A 12,126-nucleotide genomic window follows, 5' to 3' on the forward strand; every position below is an offset into this window, starting at 1 on the left:
AAAAAAAAAATTAAAATACAAACAAGCAAAAAACCAGAGAGGTGCCTCTATGATCTGTGCTCTCCAAGGAGAGGAGAGGCATTGTGGGCACCGATGGCTGTTTATCCTCAGATCTGCATGACCACAAAGATAAAATTAATTGATTGAATGAATGCATGAGTGAGTGAAATCATTCTTCAGAGCAATTTAATTCATCTTTGAATTTCCTGCCCAGGTGGAGAACTGGAATCGGAAATGACAGTGCCTCCTTCTCTGAATCTTACGATACCATTTACCTAAGAGCATCAGTCTTCCTCGGCCACACAAACACTCTATCTGATCACTGTCTTGAAATGCAGAAGAGAACCAGATTCTGGAAGCCCTGGTTCCTTCAGCTCTGCTTCCTTCACATATTCTGGAAGAATGGCAGCAGAAAAGGGATCAGAGGCAGCCACAGACCCTGGTTGGGGGGCAGATGAAGGCAGAAGAGAGATCAATTTGCCTCTGGTTACTTGAATCACTGGGACTGCCTGGCACTGGGCTTATGTCATATTCACCATATTCACAGATCAACCCAGTACCACTGGGAAGCTCCTGAGTTAGATGCCAATGCCCGAATGTGACCGAACATGTTGCAGAAGGAACGTTGGATCTCTGCAGTGCACCATCTGGACGCCCCGTGCAATGCAAATTCTTTGAGACCTGGTGACCAGGTGAGCAGACTCCTTGACCCCATTTTATTCACAGGGGACATTTTACACACCCTCCTTTTCGTATGTGTTGGTTTGACTCGTTCTATTTGGGTGCTCTTGCAATGAGCCTGCATTTCCAAGTGTCCTAGATCACCCTTTCTCTAAAATCTAAGCCAAGATAAGCAGAACTTCCAGAGGACAAGAAGGCATTTCCTCTTCTGGAAAAGGAAGGTGTGGTGGACGAAAGATTCCTCCGTCAATTCCTCCAGGAAGGCCAGGGCAGGGCTGCTCATCAGCTTTAAGAAGTTTTAAAGGCGCAGACTACTTGCTCCACATGCTGCCCCCCGCCCCCCAAATTAAAAGCTATGCACACCTTGGTAGAGGGGAAACCTGAGGGCGTGTGGGATCAGTGCTGGAAATCAGCAGGGAACAGGCTTGATCTTGACAGTAAGGGTGTGGGGGAGTATCCTTAACTAATTCTGAGTCACCAGGAGACCGATTTTCCAGCAGGGGGAGGATCGAAAGAGGTAGGAACACCCAGTTCAAGCTCCTTCAACTTGGGTAGTGCAATCTGATGGATTTTGCTGCATTGCCACGTTCTCCTTGTGAACACGCTCCCCCCAGATCAGTGTCTTCAAGGGGCTGCCTTGCACGGATCTGATGGAGGGATAAATATACTTGTATCTAACATAAAAATTTGAGAACTTTCGTCTTCAACTACTCGCACTTCAATTTCTTGCTATGTCTCACGGGGGCTGGGAGAACAAGAGTCAAATTCACATAGTTACCCGCTTCAGAGAAAATCAGGGCTCGTCTTTGGGTTATACTGTTCCTGCCCAGGGGGTGACGCTAAGACAGAACTTACTGGGCCACCGTCTTGTCTTCACGGTGCCATATTCTCTGTGGATCTGCGAGTCTTATTTTAACCGCAGAAGGGTGTTTTCCTCTGTGGACTGAAAGTCTGAGATGCAGAGAAGGATGGACCCTGAAGGGTCCCGGTTCCTTAAGCTCTGCTCTCTTCAGACTTTTGGGAGGATGGTGATCAAAGGAGGGATGGGGAGTGAGAGGGTGTTGGGAAGAGGAGCAGGGAATCCCCCATTAGGAGTCTGTTTACGTACGTGGTGGCCCAGACTCTCGGAGATCTGGGTAGAGACAAGGGTGAAATAAGACTGTTTTGGAAACTGTGGTGAGCGGGAGGCGATGAGTCAGTGCTTACTCTCCCCAGAAAGTGATATTGCTCACTGGGGAGGCTTCGGGGCAAAGCTGTACATGTATCTGGAGGCGGAGCTGGAAAAGCAGACTGGCACCCGGGAATTTGGAGGGAAAGCTGGGGGGAGGGGTTGGGGAGACTGTGAATGAACAAAACGGGGAGGGGGGAAACACATTGGGGAAATAGTAGTGAAAACGGGTCCCCGAGGTGGAAAGAGCTGTCAAAACAGAAGCAGAACTCCTGCGTTGTCCTGATAGTGAAGGGAGATTCGCAGGTTGTGTGGGAAACCCACAGGCGTTTATTTCATTTTCTTCATGCTTCTAATTTTAATTTCATTTCAATCCAACGTGTGTGGAATAATTGTGGTTTAGAGCAATGTAGTCTTGGGAACCTCAGGGCTATACTTAATGTCCAAGTTTAGGGTTTGGCCAAACATAGCCTACCTGGAAATGGTCCTTTATTTATCAGTATCGGAAATAGAAGCTGAGTCACAGAAGTGACAGAAACGCACCCGGTGCCGGTCTCATGCCCCCTCCGTCCCCGGGGTGCTGGTGAGCCTGGCCTTTGCCTGCTCAGGCCTTGCAATCTCCTCTCCGTTGAGATCCAACCACCTTGCCCTGCGACGATGCCCCTCACCCTGGCACTTCTCGAGGTGTCGCCCAGGCTGTCGGCGTCTACATGTCTGTGATTGATGTTCAGAGTGGAGTGGCAGGGCATTCCAGCAACGAACGTGTCAGCAGCTCCGCTCACTCTTCTAAACATGGGTGAGTGAATACAGCTCAGTTTTGAAATATCCACTTTGCTTAAATTGGATTTCCTGTGTGCTCAAAGGGAAGAGGGAGGAGGAATCCATCTGGCTTGGGAAAAGACATGTCCCCTCTCCCACCGTGCAGTCACCAACTACAGTCACTACGTCCTCTATCTACCCCCAGGCCCTAGCCTTGGAACGGAGGAAGGAATGGGCTAGAATGGAGGGTACCACTCACTATCTCAGTGGCTCAGAGGCTATTAAAAATAGTGGGTTGGATTTACCTCTGTAAGCGGTGGTAGGTCATCCCCTCATTTCCCACACGTTCTTGCTGTCACGGACAAGACTGGGAGAATGCTCCAGTGTAAGGTGTGCCTGCATCAGGGGAAATCAGGATGATCCCTTGGAGGCAAGATGAAAATACTAGAACCTATATTACATTTCTTTTCAATTTTCTACTTGTGGGGCGCCTGGGTGGTTCAGTCATTAAGAGTCTGCCTTCGGCTCAGGGGGTGATCCCGGCGTTATGGGATCGAGCCCCACATCGGGCTCCTCCGCTGGGAGCCTGCTTCTTCCTCTCCCACTCCCCCTGCTTGTGTTCCCTCTCTCGCTGGCTGTCTCTCTGTCACATAAATAAATCTTTAAACAACATGTCTCTACTTGTGTGTCTGGTACAGTGTGCATTGTACATCAGTATGTTGGCAAATGTATTCTATCTGCCTCTCTGTCTGTCTGTCTATCATCTATCTATGTCATCTGTCATCCAGCTCCCCATCCTATCAGGAGGTGGCTTGAGCAACATTTTGGAAGTACAATTCCTGGGAGGTTCAATCTCAGTAAGTTTCAGGGAAGGCCAAGGAAACCATAGTTATCTGACTCATTTATTTTCATTAAGGAACCTTTTCTTAAATGTCACCTTACACGAAATCCTAACCTGTACAAAGATAAGGATGGGACCCCTCCTCTGAAGGAGGCTGGAGGCAAGGGCAGGGGATGGCCCAGCCTTCCTTTTATTCCATCTGCCCTCTGCTCTCCTTGGTCTGCATTAACTCTCACTTGGAAACCACCATGGTAGTTTCTGGAAGATGAATCTTTGTAGGCCAAGGGTTCCATGTTTGAAACTGGACTAACAGGACATGGCCCTACATTCTCAGGTTTGATGTGGTAGATAGTTTCCCACTAGCTGGGTCCCCCCTCTCAGTCTGTTCTTCATGCCATGTGCTAAACACCCCCTCCGAGCCCAGGCTAGGTGAAGGGATGGACGCTTAGACTCCTTCGAGGTGCCTTCCCCAGGCCGCTTCCCACCGTCCCATGACTGCTTTGTCTCTTAGCAACAGGGACTTCCCCGAGCGAGCAGTCAGTACTCACGGACTCACGAGTGTTCAAGTTCATTGCAGAGGGTGACCAGCTCTGCAGCAAGCATTTCTCTGATCTTTTTTCAGATTTGCAAGGAGCTCCCTCTGCAGAAGAAGATTCTGCTTAAACAAAATGCAGTCCCATATCCTGGGGGCACCTCACCTTTTCGCTGATTCAACTATGCTTATGTATGCTTATGATTTCTTTTCTAATTTTGCTGGTGTAGAGATGGCCTATTTCCCAAGGGCAATTCGCACTGTCATTTACAGAGCTACGTTGTCTTCAGGAATAACCGTGAGAGGCAAAATTGCCTCACAGAATGAGGGGGGAAGGTGGGGTGTGGCAGATACAGACACTACCCAGATCCCCCTTCCAGAAAGGGCTCCCTGCCCAGCTACTGGGATGGTAGCTGGCTCACAGCCTCCTCTGTGAGCAACGGTGGAGCCAAAGCCACACTCCGTTCTGAGTGGCCCCAGTCAATAAATGAACAGGGCTGTGGAATAGAGACCTGGCCGTTTCCGCCCAAGAATGACTTGGAGCCAACAGGTGATCTTGCTCTGGAACAACCTTCTGGGCCAACAGTGACAGTGTCCCGATCCGGTGGCGTCCTCATGACCATGCCTGCTTCCCCCCATTTTCTCACGGGTGCTACTCTCCCTGCCAAAGCTTATGCACGCCAAACTCTGTCTCAGCATCTCCTCCCCAGAGAACTAGAGGCTGGGGGGTGGGGGAAGGAGGACGCAATGAGAACCAAATACAGATGGCAACGTTCTCTTAGATTCCGAAGTCTACAGCTCCCAGTGCCTGGGCGTGACTAGCCTCTGGGGAGCCTCGGAGTTATTGCTGGGGCTCGGCAAACACGCACACTGTGGCCTGAATACATCGTATGTTTACATATTTTGAATAATATATGTGCTGTTTTCAAATACATGAATGCAATACACTAAAACTTACTTTTTTAAATAGTGCATTTTTAGATCACTGGACTGGAGTTCCACACACGTGCACGCACACACACACATCAAGGGAAAGTTTTTCACTGGAGAGGAGTCCTCGTGGAAAGGGCTGAGAGATACTGTTTTGGAAGATGCGACCCTCTCAACTGGGAATTTCTCATTTAACTTCTAAGTAAACTTTGAGAAAATCTGCCTGATGCTGTGGTTGAGCAGCTCTAGGCTGACAAATATCGATAGCTGAGGTGTACGAGACTGGCCGATTTAGAGGGGAATGGGGTATCGTGTGGCCTTTTGGTATAATCTCAAGCCCCCTGAAAACGTGCTTGTGTCCTACTGACCTGGGACCTTGATCCTCCTGTTCACGGAGACAACGAGGCAAAAAGTATTTGGCTTGGGTTAAGCATGTCTGTTTGTTTTGGGACAATCACCGCGCCCTAACATACAGTAGTCATCGTTCAAGAACAGGTGCCATGTGGCTTTGGATTGAGATTTGGCTAAAATCCTACACCTGCAAAACACCAGCCATCCCGTCCCACACAGAATACGGAGACTCATTCTGCCAAAGGAGCATAGCTTGTCCAAAGTCACACAGGTACGTGACACACATCTTTCTTTCTTTCTCTTTAAAGAGGTATTAATTTATTTTAGAGAGAGTGTGTGCATGCATGAGCAAGCAAGAGGGCGAGAGGGAATCCTGAAGCAGACTCCCTGCTGAGCGTGGAGCCTGACATGGGGCTCAATCCCAGGACCCCGAGATCATGACCCGAGCCAAAATCAAGAGTCAGCCGCTTAACCGACTGAGTCACCCAGGTGCCCCGACACATGTCTTTCTTAATGACAGATAGGAACCGAACTATGGATTATGATTTGAAAGTGGTCAAGAGTTACCGGCTGTAACAGTCAGGATATGCTAGACTACGTTGCTGTAACAAATAACACAAAGATATTAGTAGATTAACATGAAGGAAGTTTATTACTTTCCCCCAAAGTCCATTATAGGTCTGGGTGGTTCTCTGGGACATCACACGGTATCTCAGGGATCCAGTCTGCTTTACTCTCATGACACCTCCATTTCAACAAATGACTCACAGTTCCCACAGCAGAGGGAAAGCATGCTGGAAGTTCTCTCGCTAAGAATTAAATGCCTTAGTCCATATGTGACACACAGGCCGTTGTCACATGATCCTGTCTGAAAGGACAAGACAACTGCATAAAAGAAGCACCAAACAGCCGTACCACACCAGCTTTCCAGAATGCCAGAAAATTCCATTAGTTATTATTAGGGTAAATTTCAAAAGTTCCCTGAAAGTCTTGATTAAGTTACTCTCACCCAATAGCATATAAATCATGAATTAGCTTATCAGCTTTGGTTTAGTCGCTAGTACTTTGAAGGAATGAACAGCTATGGGGGAGACACACTTTAAGATCCCTTCTTATAAAACCCAGCCCAGGGGCTGGCCAGGCAGGACAGCATTGTGTGGAAGACACTGGAGAGGCTCTGGTTCTGGGGAGGAATGGTAGTTGAGAGCAGTGAGTGTCTGAAGAAGACTTTCTAAGAGAAGAAGGGGCATTGAGAGACGGTAGAGCGGCTGCTGACCAACTTCCTGGCACTCACCAGCTTGCCCTGGGTTGCCTATGTAGGAAAATACCTTTCCCACGTCTGTGGGTGTCATCTGAATGATACCAAGTCTTATCAAACCTTTGATCTTATGTTACTCATAAGACCTTCTCCTACCTGCCCTCCCTTCCAGTCTCTGAACACCACTTTGAAAAGAACATGTTGTTAGCCTAGGCTAACATTGGGTTTCCTGCCACATTTGGTTGTCTGCTGGGCTGGGCAGACCAACATGGCAGAAACACACTGCAGAGGGAAGTCAAGTTTGGTTCCAGCATGAACTGATTAGATCCTTGACATTTTCCAGGCTGCTGCTTCTGGTGGCCTGGCACACACAGGCTCAGGTAAACAGCCAAGGCCGGGAACTTTGTTAGCATTTTTGAGCTGAGTGTTTACCCAAGCCCTGTAAGCCATCTGGGTCTAGGGGATAGACCTGGACATCTTCTCCTTTGAGTTCTTACACCTTTTCACTCTCAGCTGAAAATATTTGTGAAGAACCACTTCTGCCCGTGATGGGTATGAGATGTTTACTCTCATACGAACAAGTGTTACAAATGGGGGTCAGATTAGAACTGAACAAAGCCTGAGGGTCTGGCCAATGGACTCTAATGGATTTTTTTTTCTTTAAAAATGGACTAACAGGCATGTGACTTTCTAGTCTGGGGTATGACTTGGAGTCAGACTGCTTGAGTCCCTCGGCTGACTCAACCACTTACCGAGTATGTGGTTGTAGGCAGATTACTTAATCTTCCTGAGCCCCAGTTCCTTTAGCTTGAAGATAAGGACAGTTGCACCTACTTCAGTAAATTTGAAGCCCATAGGGAGCACTCGGGAAATAGGAGCTGCTCTTGTTTCTGTTGTGCTCTAAAGAGATTCTGGGGAAGAGGTCTGATAACTCGACACCTATGACCACCGTTGTTATTGTCAGTAATAATCCTACAAGATGGAACGTGACATACCAGCACTTACTTCAGTTTCCATACCCATAAAATGGGACCAAGGTTGCTGGCTTTTCCTTCCTTATGGGATCTTGAGATGCATCAAATGAAGTAAGAGATGCCTTGAAACATAAATCTACCCTATGGAGATGGGAGATCTTCCCCAGGCTGGGCAAGGGAATAGCAGCAGTGGCCATGGCGGCGGAGGGGGTCATTGCCCATCTCGCACCACTTACACTGATGTTGCCGCTTCATGTACTGTGACGGAGGAGCCAGAGTCTGTGGGGGGGGTGGGGCTAGTTCCTTCTGCATGGCCTGGGACAGGGCCCCATGTTGCTGAGAGCACCGCTTGTTGATATCCAACACCTCTCTCATGGAGTCCAAGGCGCTTTAGCTAGCGGTGTTCGATCTCTGAGGTCAATGCCAGAGGCTGCTTTCCAGCTCAAAGACCATAGGATGAGCAAAGCCAGGTCCTGCAGCAACAATACGAGAGACCTGGGGGGGGTGGTGGGCAGAACTTCCTTCCCTTTCCTATTCGAAGGGTCCTTTTGAGAGGAGTTGCTGGGCTGCCCCTGGTTAGGAAATAGTAAGAAGCTTACACTCATAGAAAAAGGAGGGGGAAAAATCCCCAATGCTTTCATAAAACCCAGTGGGTCACAACTCCTGTTTAAGGGGGAGGACTCATTTTTCTCTAAGTTGAAAGTATTTGGGCTGAGATGTTGGGGTGGAGGAAGTGGAGGGAGAAATTGACGTTCTGTCCAGAGCCAGACAGAGACTTACATATACAATAAAATAGTTGAGGTTCTCATTTGAGGGAGAGTTCTTTCATTCCAAGCATAGGAAAACCAACTTTGGCTAATTTAATTAAAAAATAAATTAAAAAATACACACACACGTATCAAACCACACACACATACATTCTAGAAAGCCACAGAGTAGCTCATAGAGTCAAATAAAAGGCTAAAGACTCTGGCTTCATACAGGACAGGAAGCTGGGAGACTTGGGTCGGAGAAATGAATGGACTCCCCATTAGCCCGAGGTCCCTTATGTCACTTTACTCGGGATTCCTCTTCCCTGGGGAGAGTTTGTTTGGTACCATGCTGACCACTTGACCCGCAGGAGGTGAGACACCTTGCTTCAGGCTTTGTAAGGAGGGTGAACAGAATACTGGGCAGGCCATCGCACGGAGGTCTCCTACGGTCTCTGCTTTTTATCATCAGCCTTGTCACTATAATTAGCTTCCAGAGGCTTCCTGGATTTGCATTCAGCCAAATGGAGTCGACACGTTTCTGTTTCATAGCACCCTTGATGAAATTCGCCCATGTAAACACTGGATGACAATCTTCTCTGCCCTGTCTCTCTGGCCCACCTAGAGAGCGGGCGCTCGGGACCCCCTGAGGAGGGCTGCCCACCTCGCCTTGCTTCTTCTTTAATAGCTCCACGCTCTGGATCACAGAAGTTTGGGCCTCGAGGCCCCCGGTTGCCCAGCCTAACCGTTGTTTAAACAGCAAACTAAAAATAAGTGTCCCCAGGACCGTTCACGCTGGCAATGACAGTTGGGCTGCCACTTCACCACAAAGACACTTGTCATTTGGGGGTTTGGAAAAGGGAAACACTTAAGTACTAGTTTATCAGCCAAAAGAAGCTACGACAAAAAAAAACACAACACCCGTCCCACCCACAGACTTCTGGTCAGACTATCAGCTTACGGGGGAAGGTTTAGCCTGTTATAAATGAGAGGCATAGAGATGTTGCTTCATTTGCACAGTGGCGGGGGGAAGAGGGGATGATGTGAGACCACAACAGCTGCCTTTTGGAAGTTTCCAGGGAAACTTTAAAAGAGAACAAAAGTGGTTTTTTTTTTTAAGTGTTAGAACATTTGCAAAATACAGAGGAACAAAGAAGAAAAGTCTGCGACGTCGTGCTATATTAATATTTCCGTGTGTCTCCAATCCTGGCTTTTAGATCAGGAGGAAGAGCTTAGGGGTCGATGGCGTGGTGCCGACCCTGACTCCTTTCCTGTCCTATCTGCTTGCACGTGGGAACGATGCCCCAAGTGAAGGAAAAATGTCACAAGGACAGCTACCGCAACGACGGGTGTTCATGCACGCCATTCACAGGCCTCCTCTACGCACCTCATTGTAATGTGAGGCGTTGCCCGTGTTTTGGAAATTCTTTGCCAGTGTCATTGTAATGGCTTTATAACATGGAAGCAGGCCCTGGCATTGGACATGAAGTATTGCAAGGAGTGCCTTGACGGACATCTTTGTGCGTAAACCGGAGCACCATCTGCCCAAGAAGAGGCCAGCCTTGCCACCTGTTGGGTGTGAGGTCTCTGCACCGTCCCTGGCTCTCTCTGTTAAAAAGCAGTTCTTAATTGAACAAAGCCTAATGATTCATTTCAGAGGTTATTTCAGCCCAATTTTTCTTCACTCTTTCCCCTCTTCTCATGTCTCTGGAAGTTATTTCTGGGATTGCTAGCAAGCATACTGGAAAATTAAAAAGAGGACAAACTTTGTTTTAGGTACTTTTGGCTAAGTAATAGAAAAGCATGTGATGAGGGATTATAAGAGCCAGGGTGAGATTTATGTAAGAAAATCAGTCAAGTCTAGGTATTGCCTTTAACAATACACAAAGTACTCTTGTATTTTCTCAAAATACAGTTTACGTTGCTATTGTTTCTATGTTTCCGTTAGGCACAAAGTAATTGTGTGCATGGCAATAGCAGTAATAACTCATATTTTAAGGCAGAGAGAAGAATTTATAAGCCCACATTCTTTTTCCTCTAAAAACATCTAAACTTCTTCCCTTAGCAACTCCTGGGGGCCCAGATAGTGATGCTATTCCTCTTTCCGACTTCATTTAGCTCATCACCTCTGCCTGCCTTTTTAGAGTATCTACTAGAACAATGTCCAAAGCAGTAACAAGAGCTAAAGTTAACTGAGCGCCTACTGTATGCCAGGTGCTGGTCTGAGACTTCCGGTGGATAGATTGATACATTTAATCTTAGCGGAGGGAGGATGTCTAATGCAGATTCAGTGGGACCTTTTGAGGAAGTGGCAGCCACGGGAAGAGAGGGAGGAGACCATCCTGGCATGGGCGAAGGGCCCCGTGTATGGAGGAGCGTGGCCTCTTCTGCTGTGGCTGGGGTTAGTTAGAGGGCAGGAACTTGGCATCGAATCCAGTTGAAAGCATAGTAAGCAAGAGAGGGACAAGATCAAATCCTTAAGAAGACCATACATATTTTCCACGTGGAGGTAGCTTGCAGGGGAAGTGGGGTGTGCTCGGGAGGCGCTGTTGAAGCAATGGATGGTGGTAGCCTGGACTCACGGGCTGCTGGTGGATATGAACAGAAGGAGATGGACTCAGGATGCATTTTGGAGATAGAATTGACAGAACTTGCTGGTAAATTGCAGAAAGGAGGTAGGATAAGGGAGTCACAAAGGCCAAGTGCTGGGTTTCTTTTCTGAGTACCTAGGCTAAAGGGGGGTGCCCTGTTCTACGATGTGAAAACCTGGGGGAGTAACCGAGTCAACGGTAGGGAAATGGAAGGTTTTATTCTTACCTTCATTTGCCAAAATTGACACACTGACCAAAAATAAGGAACACAAAACCAGAAGCTTTAACTTTTTAGTCATTTTTGTGTAGCGGGAGGAGACCAGACGGAACGAGGACTGGGCGCAGACAGACAAAGCTAGGACTGCCCTTGCAAGTTGTGTGGCTTCAATCAAATTCCTCGGCCACTCACCACTCGATGCTTCAATTTTCTCACCTCCGAAAGGGAATGAATATCCCGTGTGCCGCACAGCTGTTGCTACAATGTGCCTACAGCTCCCAGCCCAGTTTCTGGCACATATAACGCCACTTACATGTTAGTTGTTGTTCTTTGAAATAACCTCCACGAGATAATGCTGTAATACGCAGTAAATTCTTCCTTGTGGGAGTCCTGTACATGCCTTAGTCTGGGTGACAGGTTATGATCTGGATAAAAAGCACCTGGAAGGCAGTGGTGCCCCCAGATGTCTCTTTAACTCGCTGTCTGAAGTCCCACATCTCAATGTTTCATTCCTTTGGCAGAAGGCTTTTTTCCTTACTGATATACCCAATCTAATTATTTATTATTATTATTTTTTAATCTTTATTTTAAGTAGACTCCATGCCCAATGTGGGACTTGAACTCATGACCCTGAGATCAAGAGTCACATGCTCTATGACTGAAAATGCCAGGCACCCCCACCTTTACTGAAATACCAATGGCCTTGAAAAAGAGAATTGTTCAAAGCGTATTTGTCAATAATAGACAGTCATCATAATCTAGTGATTAAGGACATGGATTCTGGAACTGGGCTGCCTGAGTTTGAATCTCACTTTTGTCATTTACGAACTTTGTGACCTTGGGCAAGTTACCTGACTTCTTTGTATCTAAGTTCCCTCGTCTGTGGCATTGGGACGTTAGTGATTCCTACCTTATGAATCACTAAGAGTTTTAATGGAGCTAATACATATAAAATGATGCCTAAAAAATTGGAACCATTATATAAGTATGCACTGAATAAAATACAAAGAGTTAAGGTGTTAGAAACAGATGACTTTGAGGAGGTGGGAGGAAGGCAGGGCAAGGCAGGGCTAAG

At 47.4% G+C, this 12,126-nt stretch overlaps 1 long non-coding RNA gene across 1 annotated transcript; it reads left to right on the forward strand.

Annotated features, from left to right (window-relative positions):
- The first annotated feature begins 2,079 nt into the window (after positions 1-2,079).
- Positions 2,080-9,928, forward strand: LOC117796741. The gene is made up of 3 exons (XR_004621402.1): positions 2,080-2,645; positions 4,072-5,533; positions 9,461-9,928. It is a non-coding gene; the product is annotated as an uncharacterized LOC117796741 (long non-coding RNA).
- The last annotated feature ends 2,198 nt before the right edge of the window (positions 9,929-12,126 follow it).

This window comes from Ailuropoda melanoleuca, chromosome 16 (genome assembly GCF_002007445.2).
Source record: "Ailuropoda melanoleuca isolate Jingjing chromosome 16, ASM200744v2, whole genome shotgun sequence".
Taxonomy (NCBI): domain Eukaryota; kingdom Metazoa; phylum Chordata; class Mammalia; order Carnivora; family Ursidae; genus Ailuropoda; species Ailuropoda melanoleuca.